At 43.1% G+C, this 8,132-nt stretch overlaps 1 long non-coding RNA gene across 1 annotated transcript; it reads left to right on the plus strand.

Annotated features, from left to right (window-relative positions):
* The first annotated feature begins 450 nt into the window (after nucleotides 1-450).
* Nucleotides 451-6,728, plus strand: LOC123735062 (uncharacterized). Its single transcript, XR_006765238.1, has 4 exons — nucleotides 451-706; nucleotides 1,456-1,556; nucleotides 5,897-6,066; nucleotides 6,312-6,728. It is a non-coding gene; the product is annotated as an uncharacterized lncRNA (long non-coding RNA).
* Nucleotides 6,729-8,132: the final 1,404 nt, after the last annotated feature.

Below are 8,132 nucleotides of genomic sequence, written 5' to 3' on the forward strand. Positions count from 1 at the left end.
CTAGCTCCATGTCCACATCATTGATCAGCCCTCACCCTAAACCTAGCTTCATGTCCACATCATTGATCAGCCCTCACCCTAAACCTAGCTTCATGTCCACATCATTGATCAGCCCTCACCCTAAACCTAGCTTCATGTCCACATCATTGATCAGCCCTCACCCTAAACCTAGCTTCATGTCCACATCATTGATCAGCCCTCACCCTAAACCTAGCTTCATGTCCACATCATTGATCAGCCCTAACCCTAAACCTAGCTTCATGTCCACATCATTGATCAGCCCTAACCCTAAACCTAGCTTCATGTCCACATCATTGATCAGCCCTAACCCTAAACCTAGCTTCATGTCCACATCATTGATCAGCCCTAACCCTAAACCTAGCTTCATGTCCACATCATTGATCAGCCCTAACCCTAAACCTAGCTTCATGTCCACATCATTGATCAGCCCTCACCCTAAACCTAGCTTCATGTCCACATCATTGATCAGCCCTCACCCTAAACCTAGCTTCATGTCCACATCATTGATCAGCCCTAACCCTAGCTATTATTCTAACTAAGCCTACATTTTATTTTGACCCTAGTTTTGTGTGGGACGTGGTGTGTATCTACTACGACAGTGACGACACAGTACAGAAGGATGAGGAGATCCAGGCATTCGTTAAAGATGTCTGCAGCTTTGGGATGCAGGACCTTGATTGCTGTGGTGGGTACAAACACACAATAACCAACAAACACGACAATGGCATAGCCTACTTTAAAATATTTGAGTTATCTGCAATACAAATACACACTTCTTATTTCTCTGGATTGTGTTGAAAGACGTAGCTGACCACGCAGTAACATTATCGATATTTAGCTATGCAGACACCGTTGTATACAGACATGTACTTAACTTTTTAGTTGGCCAATAGCCTCTCTGTCAGGGACTGGTTAGTGGCTCACTGATGGAACAAGTGTCAAAATAAACATCCTGTGTTGCGCCACAAGACTTGTTAAACATCCTGTGTTGCGCCCAACGACTTGTTTTACTTAACTTGGCGTTAAGCAAGGGCTGACCACTGCACTCTATGGCTCCCGAGTGGCGCATCTCAGTGCTTGAGGCATCACTACAGACCCTGGTTCGAATCCAGGCTGTATCACAACCGGCCGTGATTGGGAGTCCCATAGGGCGGCGCACAATTGGCCTAGCGTCGTCTGGGTTTGTCCGTTGTAGGCTGTCATTGTAAATAAGAATTTGTTCTTAACTGACTTGCCTAGTTAAATAAAGTTTAAATTAAAAATAAATAAATAAAATGACAAGGAGTCATTTAATGTCACTATTTATTTTTAATTTAACTCTGCATTGTTGGAAATGGACCCGTAAGTAAACATTTCACTGTTGGTATTCACCTGTTGTTTATGAAGCATGTGACAAATAACATTAGACTGGATTATATGGAAACTTTTCTGCAGAGTTTCCCAAATCCCTGAAGACACGTGAGGATCTCACAGAGTACCTGACTGTCATCATCTTCACTGCCTCTGCTCACCATGCTGCTGTCAACTTCGGACAGGTAACATTTAGGGCTAGATTCAATCAGATTGACATCTGCATAGCGTTGATTTGGCAGTCTAACTGTAGGTCTGCTAAATGACTACAATGTTCATGTAAAAAATGGTGTTGGAGGTGGAACAGCATTAGAGCTGTGAAATCTACAAGCGGCTCACTGCGTTACCTTATCAAGGACAGTGCCATTGGATGCAATGAAACCACACTCGACTATAATCCCATGCAGCTGCGTTAAAAGTGTATGCAACCACATTACAAATTCAAACACTCAAATTAGATTGATAGGCATAAACCCCCCCATCCAAATGAACATGAAAACATGCATTACCTTAATAATGATGTCTAACATTGATAGAGGTTACACTTTCTAGTGACGGTTTTTGAACTTCTAACGCAGTAGGGGTCATAAGGAAGTGGTTTGTAAGTTCTAATGCAGTAGGGATCATAATGAAGTGGTTTGTAACTTCTAATGCAGTAGGGTTCATAATGAAGTGGTTTGTAACTTCTAATGCAGTAGGGTTCATAATGAAGTGGTTTGTAACTTCTAATGCAGTAGGGATCATAATGAAGTGGGTTGTAACTTCTAATGCAGTAGAGTTAATAAGGAAGTGGTTTGAAACTTCTAATGCAGTAGGGTTAATAAGGAAGTGGTTTGTAACTTCTAATGCAGTAGGACTCATAAGGAAGTGGTTTGTAACTTCAAACCCAGTAGGAATCATACGGGAGTGGTTTGTAACTTCTAATGCAGTAGGGGTCATAAGAAGTGGTTTGTAACTTCTAACGCAGTAGGAATCATAAGGGAGTGGTTTGTAACTTCTAATGCAGTAGGGGTCATAAGGAAGTGGTTTGTAACTTCTAACGCAGTAGGAATCATAAGGGAGTGGTTTGTAACTTCTAACGCAGTAGGGTTAATAAGGAAGTGGTTTGTAACTTCTAACGCAGTAGGACTCATAAGGGAGTGGTTTGTAACTTCTAACGCAGTAGGGTTAATAAGGAAGTGGTTTGTAACTACTAACGCAGTAGGGCTAATAAGGGAGTGGTTTGTAACTACTTACGCGTAGGGTTAATAAGAAAGTGGTTTGTAACTACTAACACAGTAGGGCTAATAAGGGAGTGGTTTGTAACTACTAATGCAGTAGGGTTAATAAGGGGAGTGGTTTGTAACTTCTAATGCAGTAGGGTTAATAAGGAGGTGGTTTGTAACTTCTAACGCAGTAGGGTTAATAAGGAGGTGGTTTGTAACTTCTAACGCAGTAGGGTCAATGAGGAGGTGGTTTGTAACTACTAACGCAGTAGGACTGGCCACCCCTCATAGCCTGGTTCCTCTCTAGGTTTCTTCCTAGGTTCTGGCCTTCCTAGGGAGTTTTTCCTAGCCACCGTGCTTCCTTACCTGCATTGCTTGCTGTTTGGGGTTTTACGCTGGGTTTCTGTATAGCACTTTGTGACATCAGCTGATGTAAGAAGGGCTTTATAAATACATTTGATTGAAATTTGATTGATAGGGATCATAAGGAAGTGGTTTGTAACTTCTAATGCAGTAGGGTTAATAAGGAAGTGGTTTGTAACTTCTAATGCAGTAGGGTTAATAAGGGAGTGGTTTGTAACTTCTAATGCAGTAGGGTTAATAAGGAAGTGGTTTGAACTTCTAATGCAGTAGGGTTAATAAGGGAGTGGTTTGTAACTTCTAATGCAGTAGGGTTAATAAGGAAGTGGTTTGTAACTTCTAATGCAGAAGGGATAATAAGGGAGTGGTTTGTAACTTCTAACGCGTAGGGTTAATAAGGAAGTTGTCACGACTCCCGCCGAAGTCGGCCCCTCTCCTTGTTCGGGCGGCGTTCGGCGGTCGACTCACCGGCTTACTAGTTGCCACCGATCGATGTTTCACTGTTCGTTTGGTTTTGTCTTTATTGTGTACACCTGTTTTTGATTTTCCCTAATTATGTTCATTATTTAAACCTCTGCATTTCTTGTTTGTTTGTCAGTGATTGTTTCCTGTTTTGTGTGGTCGGAGGTGTTTCTCCGCAATATGTATTTTCCTAGGAGAAGATTTATTGATTTTTCAAGTAAACACGCTTGTTTACATTGATCCCTGTGTCCTGCGCCTGACTCCTCTACTTCTCCTAAAGATACTCATTACAGAAGTGGTTTGTAACTTCTAACGCAGTAGGAATCATACGGGAGTGGTTTGTAACTTCTAATGCAGTAGGGATCATAAGGAAGTGGTTTGTAACTTCTAACGCAGTAGGAATCATAAGGGGAGTGGTTTGTAACTTCTAATGCAGTAGGGGTCATAAGGAAGTGGTTAGTAACTTCTAACGCAGTAGGAATCATAAGGGGAGTGGTTTGTAACTTCTAATGCAGTAGGGTTAATAAGGAAGTGGTTTGTAACTTCTAACGCAGTAGGGTTAACAAGGGAGTGGTTTGTAATTTCTAATGCAGTAGGGTTAATAAGGAAGTGGTTTGTAACTTCTAACGCAGTAGGGTTAATAAGGAAGTGGTTTGTAACTTCTAACGCAGTAGGGTTAATAAGGAAGTCGTTTGTAACTACTAAAGCAGTAGGGCTAATAAGGAAGTGGTTTGTGACTTCTAAAGCAGTTGGGCTAATAAGGAAGTGGTTTGTAACTACTAACGAAGTAGGGCTAATAAGGAAGTGGTTTGTAACTACTAACGCGTAGGGCTAATAAGGAAGTGGTTTGTAACTTCCTAACGCAGTAGGGCTAATAAGGGAGTGGTTTGTAACTACTAACGCAGTAGGCTAATAAGGAAGTGGTTTGTAACTTCTAAAGCAGTTGGGTTAATAAGGGAGTGGTTTGTAACTACTAACGCAGTAGGGCTAATAAGGGAGTGGTTTGTAACTTCTAATGCAGTAGGGTTAATAAGGAAGTGGTTTGTAACTTCTAACGCAGTAGGAGTCATAAGGGAGTGGTTTGTAACTACTAACGCAGTAGGGTTAATAAGGAAGTGGTTTGTAACTTCTAACGCAGTAGGAGTCATAAGGGAGTGGTTTGTAACTACTAACGCAGTAGGGCTAATAAGGAAGTGGTTTGTAACTTCTAAAGCAGTTGGGTTAATAAGGGAGTGGTTTGTAACTACTAACGAAGTAGGGCTAATAAGGGTGTGGTTTGTAACTTCTAACGCAGTAGGACTGGCCACCCCTCATAGCCTGGTTCCTCTCTAGGTTTCTTCCTAGGTTCTGGCCTTCCTAGGGAGTTTTTCCTAGCCACCGTGCTTCCTTACCTGCATTGCTTGCTGTTTGGGGTTTTAGGCTGGGTTTCTGTATAGCACTTTGTGATCCCTGTGTCCTGCGCCTGACTCCTCTACTTCTCCTAAAGATACTCATTACAGAAGTGGTTTGTAACTTCTAACGCAGTAGGAATCATACGGGGAGTGGTTTGTAACTTTTAATGCAGTAGGGGTCATAAGGAAGTGGTTTGTAACTTCTAACACAGTAGGAATCATAAGGGGAGTGGTTTGTAACTTCTAATGCAGTAGGGGTCATAAGGAAGTGGTTTGTAACTTCTAACGCAGTAGGAATCATAAGGGAGTGGTTTGTAACTTCTAACGCAGTAGGGTTAATAAGGGAGTGGTTTGTAACTTCCTAACGCAGTAGGGTTAATAAGGAAGTGGTTTGTAACTTCTAACGCAGTAGGGTTAATAAGGAAGTGGTTTGTAACTTCTAACGCAGTAGGAGTCATAAGGGAGTGGTTTGTAACTACTAACGCAGTAGGGCTAATAAGGAAGTGGTTTGTAACTTCTAAAGCAGTTAGGTTAATAAGGGAGTGGTTTGTAACTACTAACGAAGTAGGGCTAATAAGGGAGTGGTTTGTAACTTCTAATGCAGTAGGGATAATAAGGAAGTGGTTTGTAACTTCTAAAGCAGTAGGGCTAATAAGGGAGTGGTTTGTGACACACAAGAGCAGCCGCTCACCGATATGTCAGCTCATACCGCTGTTACCTCCAACACCGACAAAACATCTGCTATGCAGATGTCGGCCAACGCTGGTTAAGGCTGGTCAATGCTCGATCTGATTGAATCCAAGCCTTGGTTAGATTTTGTACGGTAGACTTTAGACAGGTAAGATTTGCTCAGGTAGGCTATTTAGTCAGGTAGGCTTTGGACAATTGGTCCACATTATACAACGGGTGGGTCTAATCCTGAATGCTGATTGGTTAAAACCGCATTCCAGACGGTATCTATTCCACAAGTTACCACTGGCTACATCTATGACGTTAAAATGATGATTTACTCTGTTCCATCTGACTGCACAATCCACTGTGTCATCATACGAGAGTACCACCTAGCTTCCCTTAGATGTTAATGTCTGCCTACTCTGTGTATTTCAGTATGACTGGTGCTCGTGGATCCCCAATGCGCCCCCCACCATGCGGAAGCCTCCTCCCACACAAAAGGGGTGGTAGATGTGAAGTTCATCATCGAGAGTCTCCCTGACCGCGGCCGGTCCTGCTGGCACCTAGGGGCTGTCTGGGCCCTTAGTCAGTTCCAGGAGAATGAAGTAAACACACCACACACAACACACGTACACAACACACGTACACAACACACGTACACAACACACGCACACAACACACATGCACATAACACATGCACACACACACGGTTGTCTGCTTTTATTCTGAATGTTAAAGAAAGCACTCCAACCTCTCTCTCTCTCTCTCTCTCTCTCTCTCTCTCTCTCTCTCCCCTCCCTCCTCCCTCCCTCCCTCCCTCCTCCCTCCTCCCTCCTCTCCCTCTCCCCAGCTGTTCCTGGGGATGTACCCAGATGAGCACTTCATAGAGAAGCCTGTGAAGGAGGCCATGGAATCATTCAGGAAGAGACTGGCAGAGGTCAGCAGTGCCATCAAGATCCGCAACGAAGGCAAGAAACTACCCTACTACTACTTCTCTCCTGACCGCATCCCTAACAGTGTGGCTGTCTGAGAGAGGGATGGAGGAGGGTGAGAGGAAGGATGGGAGCGAGGGACTGAGGGAGAGGGAGATATTGTGAACAGTGATTTATGGTGTTGTTTCTTACATACTGTGCTGTATGTATATTGTACTATGATAAGCACATACCCACTGATGCAATTCAACTTTTTTGCCAGCGATTTTTACAAACAGAAAGTGAATCATCATTGTTGTACAATTCAAATGTCAAATAAAAATTCTCAAAATGTGCTTTTCTATTTCTCCTTATAGTACTGTAAAACTGTTGGTGACAATGAAAGTACAGTGGGGCAAAAAGTATTTAGTCAGCCACCAATTGTGCAAGTTCTCCCACTTAAAAAGATGAGAGAGGACTGTAAGTTTCATCATAGGTACACTTCAACTATGACAGACAAAATGAGATTTTTTTTCCCAGAAAATCACATTGTAGGATTTTTAATATATTTATTTGCAAAATATGGTGGAAAATAAGTATTTCGTCAATAACAAAAGTTTATCTCAATACTTTGCTATATACCCTTTGTTGGCAATGACACAGGTCAAACGTTTTCTGTAAGTCTTCACAAGGTTTTCATACACTGTTGCTGGTATTTTGGCCCATTCCTCCATGCAGATCTCCTCTAGAGCAGTGATGTTTTGGGGCTGTCGCTGGGCAACATGGACTTTCAACTCCCTCCAAAGATGTTCTATGGGGTTGAGATCTGGAGACTGGCTAGGCCACTCCAGAACCTTGAAATGCTTCTTACGAAGCCACTCCTTCATTGCCCGGGCGGTGTGTTTGGGATCATTGTCATGCTGAAAGACCCAGCCACGTTTCATCTTCAATGCCCTTGCTGATGGAAGGAGGTTTTCACTCAAAATCTCACGATACATGGCCCCATTCATTCATTCCTTTACACGGATCAGTCGTCCTGGTCCCTTTGCAGAAAAACAGCCCCAAAGCATGATGTTTCCACCCCCATGCTTCACAGTAGGTATGGTGTTCTTTGGATGCAACTCAGCATTCTTTGTCCTCCAAACACGACAAGTTGAGTTTTTACCAAAAAGTTATATTTTGGTTTCATCTGACCATATGACATTCTCCCAATCCTCTTCTGGATCATCCAAATGCTCTCTAGCAAACTTCAGACGGGCCTGGACATGTACTGGCTTAAGCAGTGGGACAAGTCTGGCACTGCAGGATTTGAGTCCCTGGCGGCGTAGTGTGTTACTGATGGTAGGCTTTGTTACTTTGGTCCCAGCTCTCTGCAGGTCATTCACTAGGTCCCCCGTGTGGTTCTGGGATTTTTGCTCACCGTTCTTGTGATCATTTTGACCCCACAGGGTGAGATCTTGCGTGGAGCCCCAGATCGAGGGAGATTATCAGTGGTCTTGTATGTCTTCCATTTCCTAATAATTGCTCCCACAGTTGATTTCTTCAAACCAAGCTGCTTACCTATTGCAGATTCAGTCTTCCCAGCCTGGTGCAGGTCTACAATTTTGTTTCTGGTGTCCTTTGACAGCTCTTCTGTCTTGGCCATAGTGGAGTTTGGAGTGTGACTGTTTGAGGTTGTGGACAGGTGTCTTTTATACTGATAACAACTTCAAACAGGTGCCATTAATACAGTTAACGAGTGGAGGACAGAGGAGCCTCTT

This window comes from Salmo salar, unplaced genomic scaffold (genome assembly GCF_905237065.1).
Source record: "Salmo salar unplaced genomic scaffold, Ssal_v3.1, whole genome shotgun sequence".
In the NCBI taxonomy this organism is placed as follows: domain Eukaryota; kingdom Metazoa; phylum Chordata; class Actinopteri; order Salmoniformes; family Salmonidae; genus Salmo; species Salmo salar.